Consider the following 17,805-nt stretch of genomic DNA (forward strand, 5'->3'; position numbering starts at 1 on the left):
AATATTTGTATAAAATAAATAAGAGAGATTCGCAGTCTTTTAAAAAGTAAGAGGTGAAAAATTTGGAAGGGGGTGGTACTGACAAAGCTTTCAGCTGTGCTACAACTTCAACATTCCAACTAGTTCTCCGTATACGGCACATTCTAATCATCATTGTGCTGTAGCATTGAAGCTGTTTACTTTCGTAATATATAAGTTATAAAATTAAAAACATCAGCTATGGGAAGCCCTTGCTTGCTGACGTGTAGTTCCTATCGTTTTATTATATCAAATCTTAGCTAAAACGACGCGTTTTCGAGCGATCAATTTATTGCTGTTTTGAAACAGCTTGTATTTATACCACGTACTCTGTAAGAAAGAATAACGCCATAAAAGAGGGCGGCTCCAATGTTCTTTGCATGTTTTTAATGTAAAACAATAACGCGTTCAATTCGCCACATAAGTCTGTGGAATATGATTTGCCGTGTATCACACTCTGCAGTGTTATGTGACGTGGAATTCCACGCAGTGGCATCACCAGCTCCTCATGCACGTGTGTTTTCATGTCCAGTAATAAGTCGGCTTTAGATGCAGCAAACACGATAGTGTATTTTCATGGGCACAAGAAGAAGCAGGCAAGAGTACTTTTCACCTGGCGACTCGTTACAAAATTTTCTTTAACGAACAGTAAACCTTTCAAGGTTGATGTAACAGGGCGCCGCATCAAAGCGATCTGAATACTGATAAAGGAAAAAAACAATCGATCATGTGCCAATAATACCACAATCTCAGATAACATGTAATTGTTGTTACTGATATCCCCAGACGTACTCACGAGTATCAATATTACAGTGGACTTATTCGCAAAGTAGTCATAACTGTTGATATCCATGCCTGGGCAGTTTAGTTAACGGAATGGCAAGGAAAGAGGATATGGCAGCCAATGGGGTTGGTGTGCCTCGAAACCGCGTTTGCATATTTCAGTCTTGCCAACCCAGCTCACCTGTTGTCGCCCAGAGGGTGGGAGTGCGCCATCCCCCGTGCGGTCCTCGCATCCGCCTCCCCCACCCGTTCCAAACCCTCACCGCCCTACTAGCCCGCCTCCATTCCGCCACAGCCTACGGTTCCCATCCCCCACTCAGCCGGCCGTTCGCCACTCGGCCGCACCGGCTGTCACCAAGGGGACAACCCAGCCTGCTCGCGAAGCACTTCCTAAATTATGCAGATCCTCCGGCGCGCGTCTTTCTCGTTTATTGGCTTTTTCGCGGGACCAGGAAAACAGATTCCGTTTCATCAAAGTTTTCGCGAGGGTCCCGGAGGCCAATAAAACTGCGATCGTTATTCGTGGCCTGTATCGAATCTACCCACTAGGACAGGCTTTCTCAATTTCGCTCTCTCTCTCTCTTTCACTCTTTCTGCCTCTCTCTCTCTTTCTCTCTCTCCCTCCCTCTCTCTCTCTCTCTCTCTCACACACACACACACACACACACACACACACACACACACACATACAGTCATCTCTGTCACTTCTTGCTACCTCCTTCTCTTCCTTTTCATCAAGCAACAGCTAACGATAAACAGAGATTATTCACAAACATTATTCGTGATCATGATGACGTAGGTTGTATCATATCTTTCACCCTCCACGCAACTGACGATCAAAAGCCCAATATCCTAATAGACTGCTCCGCAGTACAATTAGGAAATACCGAAAAAAAAGATATTTTACTTACTGTATGTACAGAGTGAATCATTTAAAGCTTGCACAGAAATATTGGGGAAACAGAAAATGCTATTGACATTCGGTTTTCACAGAATGGATTGGTAGTCATTGGAGCTTATTCTTACTCAATAAACAGAGTATATTAATACTTAGGAAGTGTATTTTTGTGTGTTCCGTGTACGAAAAACGTGCCTATGAGCTGATGTTTCATTATCCCAGACCAGACGTTTACACACCATGAACGCTGACTTCCATCTGACGAAGGCAATAGGGATTGTCAGCACACCAATAGTGCACGTTCCGGCGATTTACCTGGCCATGATTGGCAACTGTGACTTTGTCACTAAACAAGATACATGATATATCTGGAGTATCCTCACCAATAGTGCATGTTCCGGCGATTTACCTGGCCATGATTGGCAACTGTGACTTTGTCACTAAACAAGATACATGATATATCTGGAGTATCCTGTCTTAATGCCCACATATATAGTTGTTTACAATATAGTACATCGTTCCCATGCAGCTCTTGATGGAAGAAGATGTGATAGGAATGGAAGCTATGCAGATGGAGAATGCCTGACTCATTCCACACTCTAGAGCGCTGGAAATACTGCACTAAGCACGCAAGTACACCGTTCCAGCCATAATCAGTTTCGTGAAGACGCCTCTGTATTATCATTACGTGCATACAGAGTTCCCATTCCTCTCTCTGGAAAATATAATAGCTTATCTCCAGCTCAGGAAGTAACTGAAGATATGCGCATTCCACTAGAAATCTTGTACATATAATTTCTAGGATCGTCTATTATTCTGAGTAAGAATGATGCATGATAGAGATGATTCAATATTTAATCTTTAGCAGTTCTGTCATTTCATGGCAACTCCTAATCTCTGTTAGTTAAATATTACTATCTATCATGCATTATTTTATGAATGTGTCTAACAGTCTTTCCAAACGTGCTCGTTTTAAGTTATCTCTTCATATCCATAGGATAGATACAGTTTGAGTCTATGGTAAAAAATAGTGTTTTGAGACTTTGTAGAAAATTTTTCTCGGTACATATAAGTGTGTCTCTTGTTCCATGATACGAATATATATGTTAATAAAATAATTGGGAGTGTGTTTTCTTAATGTTCGTAATGAACTTATTAAATTGCTGAAATGGTACAGTTAGGATATGCAAAGATGCATATTTTTACACTGAATGAGTGTTACTATTCCGTTACTATTCTTACGGCCCTTTTCTGTAATCTGCATATTGTGGCCGTATTTTCTCCAGTAGTCGCTCAAAATATGATACCATAGCTGAGGAATGAGCGTATATAGGAATAGTACAGCGCTTGTTGTTACACACTGATGAGCAATCAAGTTGAGTCGAACACAATGACACTACTCTCTATTCCAAACAACTACTCGTAGTCAAAAGAGAAAATTTTGTCACTGGTAACGTGAAACTATTAAGATTGCCTTTGATACATTTTAGCAAAAAAGTTACCGTCTTTTGCCTACTTTATGTGGCATAAATGATTCTAAAACTAGTTTGTCCCAATTTATGAGTGTTGTAGCGTAGATTAATGCGGTCTGGAGACATAACTTCCTTATAAAGAGAAGATACAGGGTAAAGGAAAAATAATCTGAACAGAGGTAGTAATGGGATGGTTGTGTTTCATAGTCAACAATGCAGGTAAGGCACGTGTTGAGCTGGACTTTGCGTGTTCAGTATGGACTAGACATCAGTGCAGGTTGTTTATGCGTAACGCACACTTCGTATTTGCATTCAGAGGCCGAGGTCGACGTGCAACCAACGACCTAACAGACTTCCAAAGCGGGCAGATTTTGGGGGCCCGATTAGCTGGAGCATCAGTAACCAAGACAACCAACTTACTGCATGTTTGAAGAGCAACTGTTTCAACACTTATGACAACTGACACAAAACATGGAAAGACATCGTCGTGTAAATGTAATAGTGGGTGGAAATAAAAACTAAATAACAGAGATCATCGGACGCTAACACGATTTGTATAAGAACAATATAAAACGTGGCGGCTAAAGTGACTACAGAGAACAATAGCCATCTCAGAGACCCCTTAGCTATCGACACTGTCCGCCAAAAACTCCATAAAGCGAAAATTCATGGACGAGCTGCTATACCGAAACCATTAGTGACGAACAGGAGCATAAACCTTGGACGGCTGCTCAATGGAAGCACGTCATATGATCAGATGAGTCAACGTTTACGTTATTTCTAACATCGGGCTGGGTTCACGTCTGCGAAACGCCAAAAGAAGCCTACAGTCCTGATTACTTCGTTCCAGCGGTTAAGCATGGAGGTGGAAGTGTGATGGTGTGGGCAGCCATGTCACAGTATTCTGCTGGTCCCATCATTACTCTCGAAGGCCGTGTTACAGGCAGCGATTATGTGAACATTTTAGGTCATCAGGTGCACTCCATGATTTAAATGTTGTTCCCCAACAACGATGCCATACTTCAGGACGATAATGCACCCATTCACACATCCAGGACAGTACAATCGTGGTATGAGGAGCATGAAACTAAACTGAAGCATGTTCCCTGGCCAGCACAGTCCCCCGACATTACAGAACCCTTTTGGGAGGTATTCGAGCGCAGACTCCGGAACAGATTCCGCCTCCCTCGTTGCTACAGGAGTTAGAAGAGGTTCTAACCGAAGAGTGGCGTAACATTTCACCGGAGACTATTTAATCATTATATGCCAGTATTCCAAGAATAATCGCCGCTATATTACGGGCAGAGGGGGACCCAACCCTTTATCAATAAACCATCACCAAGTAAGTACAGGTGTTCACATTATTTTGCCTGTCTTACGTATTTGACACAAGGGATGGAAATCACGCTTCGAATAGAAATGTCAAGTTCCAACCCAGCTGTACTATTGGAAAGGAATGGGGTATGAACTGGCAAGTTTTACAACTCGCCATAACCGTCCGAATAAAACACAACAGCACAATGTACGTCGACTCATCTCAGTCATCTGAACTTATTCTACTCATCAGCATATCGTAGGATACATGAGTCATAGAATAACGTCTCCATACTTCCCACAATGTCTTGGATCAAATGTACATGTGACACAGACGAACCACAGTGTCATCCTATGATGTATTATGCGCGATCACAACTATGCAATATCATTGGTTAGGGGGTGGAGCATATTATCAACTCGAAAAACTTACTGTAAGCATGCAAGGATTGTCCTTTGCTATTTTAATTACAAGAAACTAACATGCATCCTGACAAGTAGCTGATGGAAAATAGATGTCCTATGACTCCTTTAACAAACTTGCTTCTTTGGTAACTTGAAGAGCAAATCTTCCAGCTTCATGCCCCCGTTGTCTGTCACACGCAAGCAATTGATGTTCCATATTAGAGCCACATTTTGTGCCTAAACTCCTCATGATTCCAACCTTCAAATCAATCCGTCATTGAAACATATTACTGCATCTAGTACACCAACTTTCAATGTATTTCGTCCTACAAAAACATTCTTGAGTAATACTTCCCATACGCAATGGTTGAAATCATTTGTATTCTGAGTGCCCCCATGAATACATTTACTAAGCAAAATAGGTTCACTCAGGACTCTAAAAATTGGTTTTATTTCATTCACAACACTCTTAGGAAGAGAATTCTTATGATGGCATATTTGAATACTTTCTTTTGCTTTCTTGGTAACCACACCAAGAATCTGCTTCTTTAGGGCAAAGTCCGTGAACAGGGTGGTAATCTGTGGACAGCTTATGAAAGTAGGTCGCCATACAGCTTTTCTCGTTGCAGTAACATTATTCAGAGGTGCGGTTCGTCTAATGGACTATCCATAATAACTCCGAAGAAGGTCTGTTTCAGTTTCTGTCAATCTGCCTCGGCCACACAGGGATTTTCCATCAGATTGCAACCTTCCTTTCATAACTCTTCGTAGTTGCCTCAATCTAGCACCCATCGTCTTTTGCACATGTCCACAACACTCCAGTTTTTTTTTTTTTTTTTTTTTTTTTTTTACCGAGGTATCACCATAAACATAGAACTCATTAATTTTATTGAAACCTTTAGAGTCCCCATCACCTAGGTACTTCCTATATCTAACGTTATATTTTTAGAGCTCCATCACACTCCATACCTGCACTGTAACTATCATAATTCTTAGAACATATGTCCTTCAGTGTTACCATGGCAGGTGTGGCAGTACTTAGATAACCACTCAACTGCAACAACTTTTCCATTCACCAGAGAAGTAGCACTTACAACAACATTCAAGGAACGATGTCCTCGACATTACCATTTCCTACCAATTGCAACAGTAATGTCCCTGGTTTCACTAATATTTGCAGTTTCTTCTACTGCACGTTTCATAGATGCTTTGGACACAACCGTCAAGGCACCTAAAAGTATTTTTATGTACTTGCTGAACCTACTGGGAGCAGGAGGAAGGCCCATCATACCACAAAACGTTTGAGCAGTCTTTTTTCCTTTCCCTACTGCACACACAGCATACACTAACATCACATCATATGAATTATGCACAATGTCCAAAAGTCATTTTCGAGGTGGATTTATTGCAGGATCTACACTTTTGTTTGTTTGTGGTCTTCAGTCCTGAGACTGGTTTGATGCAGCTCTCCATGCTACTCTATCCTGTCCACGCTTCTTCATTTCCCACTACCTACTGCAGCCTACATCCTACTGAATCTGCTTAGTGTATTCATCTCTTGGTCTCCCTCTACGATTTTTGCACTCCACGTGGCCCTCCAATACTAAATTGGTGATCCCTCGAAGTCTCAGAGCAAGTCCAACCAACCGATCCCTTCTTTTAGTCAAGTTGTGCCACAAGCTCCTCTTCTCCCCAATTGTATTCAATACCTCCTCATTGGTTATGTGATGAACCCATCAAATCTTCAGCATTCTTCTGTAGCACCACATTTCGAAAGCTTCTATTCTCTTCTTGTCTAAGCTATTTATCGTTCACGTTTCACTTCCATACATGGCTATATTCCATACAAATACCTTCAGAAACAACTTGCTGACATTTCAATCTATACTCGATGTTAACAAATTTTTCTTCTTCAGAAACGCTTTCCTTGCCATTGCCAGTCTTCATTTTATATCCTCTACTTCGACCATCATCGGTTATTTTGCTCCCCAAATAGCAAAACTCCTTTACTACTTTAAGTGTCTCATTTCCTAATCTAATTTCTTCAGCATCACCCGACTTAATTCGACTACATTCCATTATCCTCGTTTTCCTCTGTTGTTCATCTTATACCCTCCTTTCAAGACACTGTCCATGCCGTTCAACTGCTCTTCCAAGTCCTTTGCTGTCTCTGACATAATTACAAAGGCATCGGCGAACCTCAAAGTTTTTATTTCTTCTCCATGGATTTTAATACCTACTCCGAACTTTTCTTTTGTTTCCTTTATTGCTTGCTCAATATACAGATTGAATAACATCGGGGAGAGGCTACAACCCTGTCTCACTCCCTTCCCAACCACTGCTTCCCTTTCATAAAACTCAACTCTTATAGCTGCCATCTGCTTTCTGCACAAACTGTAAATAGCCTTTCGCTCTCTGTATTATACGCCTGCCTCCTTCAGAATTTGAAAGAGTGTATTCCAATCAACATTGTCAAAAGCTTTCTCTAAGTCTACAAATGCTAGAAACGTAGGTTTGCCTTTCCTTAATCTTTCTTCTAAGATGAGTCAGTATTGCCTCACATGTTCCAACATTTCTACGGAATCCAAACTGATCTTCCCCGAGGTCGACTTCTATCCGTTTTTCCATTCGTCTGTAAAGAATCCGCGTTAGTAATTAGCAGCTGTGACTTATTAAACTGGTAGTTCTGTAATTTTCACATCTGTCAACACCTGCTTTCTTTGGGATTGGGATTATTATATTCTTCTTGAAGTCTGATGGTATTTCACCTGTCTCATACATCTTGCTCACCAGATGGTAGAGCTTTGTCAGGACTGGCTCTCCCAAGGCTGTCAGTAGATCTAATGGAATGTTGTCTACTCCTGGGGTCTTGTTTCGACTCAGGTCTTTCAGTGCTCTGTCAAACTCTTCACGCAATATCGTATCTCCCATTTCATCTTCATCTAAATCCTCTTCCATTTCTATAACATTGCCCTCAGGTACATCGCCCTTGTATAGACCCTCTATATACTCCTTCCACCTTTCTGCTTTCCCTTTCCATCAAAGCTCTTGATATTAATGCAAGTAGTTCTCCTTTCTCCCAAAGTCTCTTTAATTTTCCTGTAGGCAGTGTCTATCTTACACCTAGTGAGATAAGCCTCTACATCCTTACATTTGTCCTCTAGCCATCCCTGCTTAGCCATTTTGCACTTCCTGTCGATATCATTTTTGAGACGTTTGTATTCCTTTTTGCCTGCTTCATTTACAGCATTTTTATATTTTCTCCTTTCATCAATTAAATTCAACATTTCTTCTGTTACCCAAGGGTTTCTACTTGCTCTCGTCCTTTTACCTATTTGATCCTCTGCTGCCTTCACTATTCCATCCCTCAATGCTACCCATTCTTCTTCTACTTTATTTCTCTCCCCCATTCCTGTCAATTTTTCCCTTACGCTCTCCCTGAAATTCTGTACGACCTCTGGGTTTTTCAGTTCATCCAGGTCCCATCTCCTTAGATTCCCACCTTTTTTCCTTTTCCAATTGCACGTACTGCATTCACTAACTTGAAATTCACATCATATGAATTATGCACACTGTTCAAAAGTCATTTTCGAGGTGGATTTATTGCAGAATGTACACACTAAACCATTTCTGCAACTTTGTTGTTCAGTTATTTTCAAACAGCCTACACCATCACATTGTTTACATTTCGCCACTTCCTTTATCAAAGAGGATAAGATGCCCACATCAACAACAACAACTCAACTACAAGCAGAGTCATTGTTAACAGAAAAATTTGAATCACCAGGCGGCATGCCATGTGGGAGTTACTTCCCTGAAGAACTGATACATAGGTTACTTTCAACAGTGTGGCTTGCTTTGTCTCTGAACTGGTTACTACAAAATTTCCTTTTATTGAATTTCTTGATGGGTGTGTTATTTCTTATGTATTGCACACCAACTGAAACGTACTTCCACAAATATACAGGGCGGTCCATTGATCGTGACTGGGCCAAATATCTCATGAAATAAGTGTCAAACGAAAAAACTTCAAAAAACGAAACTTGTCTAGCTTGAAGGGGGAAACCAGATGGCGCTATGGCCGGCCCGTTAGATGACACTGTCATAGGTCGAACGGATATCAACTGCCTTTCTTAAAATAGGAACCCCCATTTTTATTACATATTCGTGTAGTAGGTAAAGAAATATGAATGTTTTAGCTGGACCACTTTTTTCGCTTTGTGACAATTGGCGCTGTAGTAGTCACAATCATATGGTCCACAATTTTCGACGAACAGTTGGTAATAGGTAGGTTGTTTAAATTAAAATACAGAACGTAGTAAGTTTGAACATTTTATTTCGGTTGTTCCAATGTGATACATATACCTTTGTGAACCTATCATTTCTGAGAACGCATGGTGTTACAGAGTGATTTCCTGTAAATACCTCATTAACGCAATAAAGGCTCAAAATGATGTCCGACAACCTCAATGCATTTGGCAATTTGTGTAACGACATTCCTCTCAACCTCTCAACAGCGAATAATTCGCCTTCCGTAATGTTCGCACATGCATTAACAATGCGCTGAGGCATGTTGTCAGGCGTTGTCGGTGGATCACGATAACAAATATAACTTTCCCCACAGAAAGAAATCCGGGGACGTCAGATCCGATGAATGTGCAGGCCATGGTATGGTGCTTCGACGACCATCCCACCTGTCATAAATATGCTATTCAATACCGCTTCAACCGCACGCGAGCTATGTGCCGGACATCCATCGTGTTGGAAGTACATCGTCATCCTGTAATGCAGTGAAACATCTTGTAGTAACATCGGTAGAGCATTATGTAGGGAATGAGAATACATTGCACCATGTAGATTGCCATTGTGAAAATGGAGCCGGCCGATGTGGCCGAGCGGCTCTAGGCGCTACAGTCTGGAACCACGCGACCGCTACGGTCGCAGATTCGAATCATGCCTCGGGCATGGATGTGTGTGATGTCCTTAGGTTAGTTAGGTTTAAGTAGTTCTAAGTTCTAGCGGACTTATGGCCTCAGCAGTTGAGTCCCATAGTGCTCAGAGCCATATGATAAAATGGGGCCAATTATCCTTCCTCCCATAATGCCGCATAGTACATTAACCCGCCAAGGTCGCTGATGCTCCACTTGTCGCAGCCATTGTGAATTTTCCCTTTGCCAAATAGTCCATATTATGCCGGTTTACGTTACCGCTGTTGGTGAATGACGCTTCGTAGCTAAATAGAACTCGTGCAAAAAATCTGTCATCGTCCCGTAATTTCTCTTGTGCCCAGTGGCAGAACTGTACACGACATTCAAAGTCGTCGCCATGAAATTCCTGGTGCATAGAAATATGGTACGGGTGCAATCGATGTTGATGTTGCATGCTCAACACCGACGTTATTGAGATACCCGATGCTCGCGCAATTTGTCTGCTACTGATGTGCGTATTGCCACGACAGCAGCTAAAACACCTACTTGAGCATCATCATTTGTTGCAGGTCCTGGTTGACGTTTCACATGTGGCTGAACATTTCCTGTTTTCTTAAATAACGTAACTATCCGACGAACGGTCTGGACACTTGGATGATGTCGTCCAGGATGCCGAGCAGCATACATAACACACGTCCGTTGGGCATTTTGATCACAATAGCCATACATCAACACGATATCGACCTTTTGCGCAATTGGTAAATGGTCCATTTGAACACGGGTAATGTATCACGAAGCAAATACCGTCGACACTTGCGCAATGTTACTTGACTATTACGTTTGTGACTATTACAGCACCATCTATCACAAAGCGAAGAAAGGTGTCCACCTAAAACATTCATATTTCTTTATGTAATACACAAATTTGTAATAAAAAATGGGGGTTCCCATTTAAAAAAACGCAGCTTATATACGTTTGACCTATGGCAGCGCCATCTAGCTGGTCAACTATAGCGCCATCTGGTTTCGCCCTTCAAGCAAGACGAGTTTCGCTCTTTGTACTTTTTCGTTTGATGCTTATTTCGTAAGATATTTGGCCCTGTCACTATCGATGAACCTTTTGGGCCACAAATCTTCACTAACAAGTGAATAAACTGCTTCAGCGTAACAAAAGTAAATAAAAGGACTAATCATTTACAGAAACTAGAAACCTGCGCTGTTACCAACGTATACAATGTATCATATGTATAACCACTGTAAACAGGAAGTTCACAGTTCCTTTCGAAATAATACTCGTTTCTGTAACATAAAGGGGGCTTTGCGGCATAGATGACCGTATCTTTAAAATTTGGTATACATAGGTCATTTTTCATTTGAAACTCTATAACGTATATATCAATTCAATCAGGAAAGACTATATAATTTAATAAAGTCATAAAAGTATTTCGATTTTTCCGACGTTTATAATTACCTTCTATCCTTAAGGAGCCGTCAATTTGCCTCCGACACATCAGTAGAAGATGTGTTGCATTCCTGGGTCCATCTCAACCGAGAACCTTTTAGGAGGGTACCGGGAAACTTGTACAACGATGGACCAATTGCGTTGAAACATAAGGAGACTATGTCGAAAAATGATGTTCTTGTAAGATTCCTATTTGATAACAATAAAATTTTATAACCACTTTGAGGATAATAATTGACTTACCGTAGTAGTTTCAGATTATGTGTGTGTTTGAAAGGAAAGTGGACAAAGGAGTTTTAAAGTGAAACAAATCTTACATGCTCATTGGAGATATTAAGTTTGTGTACTGGCAAGACAACCAATCCACTAGGACGGGAGGCCGGATGGCACGTGTTTAGGCTCATGCAGGATGGCGCGAGGTCTGGAACAGGACAAGGTCTTTACAGTAGCAAAAATAGTACGTAGCTTCTGGAATACTTAACTTTAATCCATAATTGGTGAACATCGGTCTGATGGTACATGCATCACAAGATAAATAGCAATTGATAATGGCGCCTTGCTAGGTCGTAGCAAATGACGTAGCTGAAAGCTATGCTAACTATCGTCTCGGCAAATGAGAGCGTAATTTGTCAGTGAACCATCGCTAGTACAGTCGGCTGTTCAACTGGGGCGAGTGCTAGGAAGTCTCTCTAGACCTGCCGTGTGGCGGCGCTCCGTCTGCGATCACTAATAGTGGCGACACGCGGGTCCGACGTATACTAACGGACCGCGGCCGATTTAAAGGCTACCACCTAGCAAGTGTGGTGTCTGGCGGTGACACCACAATTAACATACGTTTAAGAAGCAAAAAATTTTAAAGTGATGTATTCGATTTTAACCAGCGGAGTTGTTAAGGAGTGTCTGTGGTCAGTTTACTTTTGTCGGCGAGATGCATCATTGTTTTAATGAGATGGAAAAAGAATTCTTATATAATGACAACGATTCATTTGAAATTTAAAAGGCAGTCCCATCCAAATCAGGCAGACTACATGCTACTATACGAAAGCAGAAAATGGAATCCGCTTTCGATTAAGGAAGCAATAAATTAATTACGAAGAAATTTTCGTATGAAGTGTGGTCCCCCGATTAACACGGACTTTCATATAAATAAAAGAAGCCATTGACGAACATTAATTAATTTTTAACAGATCTGAAGGATGATAACGATGTCTTATCATAACTACAATACACCGGCCTGTCTCATTGGGTTACTGAAGACAAAGAGGTATTGAGTTATCTACTTATATTAATAAAAGGGAACGCAATCGGTGGTGGACACCAAGACGGCTGGTATCGAGACTGGGGATATCGGTTAGTCCAGTCAATTGCGAGCGGGCGTTGCTGACATCTGGCCGTATTGGTGCGTAAACAAAGGAGAATGGAGCAACATAGCCAAATCAATCGTTCAAGGCATTCTCCAGATTTTTTTGAGTATGATAAGAGTGTGTGTAAAATTTGGCCCGCAATATTTACTGATGAACAACAACAACGACCTGTGGGCACATGCCGCCACTTGACTGAAATGAGAAATGGGTGTGATTTTTTTCTGATAAAAGTCGTCACTGGAGATGTGATTTGGTGTTACTAATATGAACCTACCACAAATCGATAAAATACAGAAATTCCCTTGTTGAATCAATGGTTTGACGACATAACCGACATTCCAGCCGATGTGAGACGCGAGTTGTATAATTGTTCTGTTCTTTATAAACAAGTATGGGAAGACGAAGTAGAACGATTCAACAGCTAAAGCAACCAACTTAAATTCTATTTTTTTGTTCTTAATCCAGTAGCGGCACTTTTAGGACCATTAGGGTAGACTCGCATGGGGATGAAATTTTAATCAACGGAGCTCACAGGCACTAAAGGACTAATATCAGTTAGATAGCGCTCCTTCGAGAGATTCATGGACCAACACTTGTCGTTCTTGTCAGTGTAGTTCGTTCCGAGACCACCGGGCGCCTACCCGCGAAGCGACCACGGAACACTGCGCTCTCGCTGTCAAGTTATTTGTGCCTCTCGTTGTCGGCCAACGCCGCACCGTCACCTCCTTGCCAATTTCCGTCCGCGGCCCTAAGTGCCCTGGTACTGCGACTAGCGGCGGCATGTTTATGCGGTGCTGCCGCACCTCCGGAGAGCGAAACAGCGCCGTAAAAAAGCCGGCGCGCACCCAGCGAGCTAATTTATTAACTTGTTATCTGTGGCCGCTGTAATACCGGTAATGGAGGCCTGTGCGGCCCGCGTTAGCAATAAGTAAGGGCCGAGCGACTACCGTCTGCTCGTGAATAGCGCGCGCCCACACAGCCCCTGCGACGCTGGCAACCATGTGCGCCATTCCTTACCTCGTGCACTCCTTTCTACAATGAGAAGGTCTGCGCAGTAATCTATTCCACCAGTCTCTTCTTTCCTGGAGATAAGTGGTAATTCTCTCCTAAGTTTTTAGTAAAGCGATTTCATTTCTGTGCGTAGCTATGACGCAGCTATTCACGGTCTATTTTCCGTGATAAAGGGACACAGTTTCAGAGATTTTGGACTAACGCATTTACAGAACAGCGACGTTACGAATGTCTTGAACTTGTGCTGCTCTGCATCTTGCGAAGATGATGCTATTCAACAAGGGTGCTGTGTGCATTGTTTCACACTTCTCTCGTATGAGGACAGATCCAGCAGTGTAGTGCATGGGCGCTGTGGTGTGGAGTGGCATAATGTTCCGTAGGGGTACTGACTTCCAGACCTATGAACACCGCTCAAAGATATAGTGACTCTGTATTTCTTCCCCATGTGCGTCTTTTCCGGGATGCATTCCGCCATGACTTAATTTTTGTAGATGAAAATCCGCAATCGCATCGAGTAGTGGAGCTGGAGCAGCTCTTTGAACTATAGCATATTTGCAGACTAGAATGGTCTGCCCATTTCCCCGACATACACTACTGGCCATTAAATTTCCTAGACCAATAAGAAATGCAGATGATAAACGAGTATTCATTGAACAAATACACTCCTGGAAATGGAAAAAAGAACACATTGACACCGGTGTGTCAGACCCACCATACTTGCTCCGGACACTGCGAGAGGGCTGTAAAAGCTATGATCACACGCACGGCACAGAGGACACACCAGGAACCGCGGTGTTGGCCGTCGAATGGCGCTAGCTGCGCAGCATTTGTGCACCGCCGCCGTCAGTGTCAGCCAGTTTGCCGTGGCATACGGAGCTCCATCGCAGTCTTTAACACTGGTAGCATGCCGCGACAGCGTGGACGTGAACCGCATGTGCAGTTGACGGACTTTGAGCGAGGGCGTATAGTGGGCATGCGGGAGGCCGGGTGGACGTACCGCCGAATTGCTCAACACGTGGGGCGTGAGGTCTCCACAGTACATCGATGTTGTCGCCAGTGGTCGGCGGAAGGTGCACGTGCCCGTCGACCTGGGACCGGACCGCAGCGACGCACGGATGCACGCCAAGAACGTAGGATCCTACGCAGTGCCGTAGGGGACAGAACCGCCACTTCCCAGCAAATTAGGGACACTGTTGCTCCTGGGGTATCGGCGAGGACCATTCGCAACCGTCTCCATGAAGCTGGGCTACGGTCCCGCACACCGTTAGGCCGTCTTCCGCTCACGCCCTAACATCGTGCAGCCCGCCTCCAGTGGTGTCGCGACAGGCGTGAACGGAGGGACGAATGGAGACGTGTCGTCTTCAGCGATGAGAGTCACTTCTGCCTTGGTGTCAATGATGGTCGTATGCGTGTTTGGCGCCGTGCAGGTGAGCGCCACAATCAGGACTGCATACGACCGAGGCACACAGGGCCAACACCCGGCATCATGGTGTGGGGAGCGATCTCCTACACTGGCCGTACACCACTGGTGATCGTCGAGGGGACACTGAATAGTGCACGGTACATCCAAACCGTCATCGAACCCATCGATCTACCATTCCTAGACCGGCAAGGGAACTTGCTGTTCCAACAGGACAATGCACGTCCGCATGTATCCCGTGCCACCCAACGTGCTCTACAAGGTGTAAGTCAACTACCCTGGCCAGCAAGATCACCGGATCTGTCCCCCATTGAGCATGTTTGGGACTGGATGAAGCGTCGTCTCCCGCGGTCTGCACGTCCAGCACGAACGCTGATCCAACTGAGGCGCCAGGTGGAAATGGCATGGCAAGCCGTTCCACAGGACTACATCCAGCAGCTCTACGATTGTCTCCATGGGAGAATAGCAACCTGCATTGCTGCGAAAGGTGGATATACACTGTACTAGTGCCGACATTGTGCATGCTCTGTTGCCTGTGTCTATGTGCCTGTGGTTCTGTCAGTGTGATCATGTGATGTATCTGACCCCAGGAATGTGTCAATAAAGTTTCCCCTTCCTGGCACAATGAATTCACGGTGTTCTTAACGCCGGCTGCGGTGGTCTAGCGGTTCTAGGCGCTCAGTCCGGAACCGCGGGTCCGCTACGGTCGCAGGTTCGAATCCTGCCTCAGGCATGGATGTGTGTGATGTCCTTAGGTTAGTTAGGTTTAAGTAGTTCTAAGTTCTAGGGGACTGATGACCACAGATGTTAAGTCACATAGTGCTCAGAGCCATTTGAACCATTTGAACGGTGTTCTTATTTCAATTTCCAGGAGTATATATTGTACTACAACTGACATGTGATTACATTTTCACGCAGCTTAGGTGCATAGATCCTGAGAAATCAGTACCCAGAACAACTACCTCTGGCCGTAATAACAGCCTTGATACGCCTGGGCATTGAATCAAACAGAGCTTGGATGGCGTGTACAGGTACAGCTGCCCATGCAGCTTCAACACCACAGTCCATCAAGAACAGTGACAGGCGTATTGTGACGAGCCAGTTGCTCGGCCACCATTGACCAGACGTTTTCAGTTGGTGAGAGATCTGGAGAATGTGCTGGCCAGGGCAGCAGTCGAACATTTTCTGTCCAGAGAGGCCCCTACAGGACCTGCAACATGCGGTCTGGCATTAGCCTGCTGAAATGTAGGGTTTCGCAGGGATCAAATGAAGGGTAGAGCCGCGGGTCGTAACACATCTGAAATGTAACGTCCAATGTTCAAAGTGCCGTCAATGCCAAGAAGAGGTGACCGAGACGAGTAACCAATGGCACCCCATACCATCACGCCGGGTGATACGCCAGTATGGCGATGACAAATACACGCTTCCAATGTGTGTTCACCGCGATGTCGGCAAACACGGATGCGACCATCATGATACTGTAAACAGTACCTGGATTCATCGGAAAAAATGACGTTTCGCCATTCGTGCACCCAGGTTCGTCGTTGAGTACACAATCGCAGGCGCTCCTGTCTGTGATGCAGCGTCAAGGGTAACGGCAGCCATGCTCTCCGAGCTGATAGTCCATGTTGCTGCAAACGTGGTGGAACTGTTCGTGCTGATAGTTATTGTCTTGTGAACGTCCCCATGTGCTGTCTCAGGGATCGAGACGTGGCTGCACGATCCGTTACAGCCATGCAGATTAGATGCCTGTCATCTCGACTGCTAGTGATACGAGGCCGTTGGGATCCGGCACGGCGTTCCGTATTACTCTCCTGAACCGATTCCATATTCTGCTAACAGTCATTGGATCTCGACCAAGGCGGGCAGCAATGTCGCGATACGATAAACCGCAATCGTGATAGGCTACAATCCGAATTTTATCAAAGTAGGAAACGTGATGGTACGCATTTCTCCTCCTTACACGAGGCATCACAACAACGTTTCACCAGGAAACGCCGGTCAATTGCTGTTTGTGTATGAGAAATCGGTTGGAAACTTTCCTCATGTCAACAGGTTGTAAGTGTCGCCAACGGCGTCAACCTTGTGTGAATGCTCTGAAAATCTAATCATTTGCATATCACAGCATCTTCTTCCTGTCGGTTAAATTTCCCATCTGTAGCATGTCATCTTCGTGGTGTAGCAATTTTAATGGGCAGTAGTGTAAATCGCCTCGAGCACGTGTGGGATGCGTTGGGGAGACGTATTTCAGCCCATTGCGGATGCACCAAAGACCATACTGAATTTGTCAAACGCGCTGCTGGAGGAAGGGAATCCGTACCACGAGAACGTCTAACCAGCCTTGTGGCTTGTGTGACAGCTCGTTGCAGAGCATGCACAGCGGTCCTTGGTGATCACACATCCTATACAGAACTGTGACCCGCCTTTTGTAATGTTCAGGGACTGTCACAAATCGCGGCAACTTTTGAGTAATTATTGTCTTTGAATTAAAGTGTTACTATTCGACTCATTGGGTATTTCTTTCAGTTACGATATGTGGTGCACTGTAGAATTTCTTTCTATATTTTGCACGTGTTTCATTGAGATATGTTGCTTGGCAGTGACACGTCACGTGAAAGCTACTTCCGTCCTTATGTTTTGTACACCAGTGTATATATACATATACAAGGTGTCCCAGTATCTCGCTCACACAAAATAACTTTCTTGTGATGCGTTAAATGAAAAATTGTT

This window comes from Schistocerca serialis, chromosome 7 (genome assembly GCF_023864345.2).
Source record: "Schistocerca serialis cubense isolate TAMUIC-IGC-003099 chromosome 7, iqSchSeri2.2, whole genome shotgun sequence".
NCBI classification, from domain to species: Eukaryota; Metazoa; Arthropoda; class Insecta; order Orthoptera; family Acrididae; genus Schistocerca; species Schistocerca serialis.